Here is an 812-nt window from a genome sequence, read left to right as displayed (position 1 = left end):
CCTCCTCTGCTTTCCTGGCTAAAGTTCAGTTCATGTCACAGGGAGGAATTAAAATTTCCACAAGTGATGATGAAATTTCAGCTGGTTAACTTACTTGTAAGAAAGAGAATTCTTGTCTTTCTGATTATTGAAAAGAGATTTTAATTTTTAATTTTATACTAATTAGAGTTTATTCACTTTGTAGCCCAGCTGTAACCTCCTCCCTCATTCCCTCCAACTGTACCCTCCCTCCCTCATCTCCTCCCATGCCCCTCTCCAAGTCTACTGATATGGGAGGTTCTCCTCCACTTCCATCTAAACCTAGCCTATCAAGTTTCCTCAGAACTGGCTGCATTGTCTTCCTTTGTGGCCTGGTAAGGCTGCCCCCCCCTTTTAGGGGGAGGTGATTAAAGAGCCAGCCATTGAGTTCATGTCAGAGATAGACCCTGTTGCCCTTACTAGGGAATCCACTTGGACACTGAGCTGCAATGGTTTACATCTGTGCAGGGCTTCTAGGTTATCTCCATGAATGGTATTTGGTTTGAGTATCCGTCTCAGAAAAGACCTCTGTGCCCAGATTTTTTGGTTCTGTTGCTCTCTTTGTGGAGCTCCTGTCCCCTTCAGGTCTTTCATATCCCCCTTCTTTCATAAGATTCTCTGCACTCTGCCCAAAGTTTGGCTATGAGTCTCAGCATCTGCTTTGATACACTGGTGGGTAGAGTCTTTCAGAGGCCCACTGTGGTAGTCTCCTGTCCTGTTCACTGTTTCTTTCTCTTCTGGTGTCCATCCCTTTTGTCTGAGGACTGATCGTCTTACCCAGGGTCCTCCTTCTT

Source organism: Meriones unguiculatus, chromosome 19 (assembly GCF_030254825.1).
Source record: "Meriones unguiculatus strain TT.TT164.6M chromosome 19, Bangor_MerUng_6.1, whole genome shotgun sequence".
Lineage (NCBI taxonomy): Eukaryota > Metazoa > Chordata > Mammalia > Rodentia > Muridae > Meriones > Meriones unguiculatus.
This window is presented reverse-complemented; position numbering follows the sequence as displayed.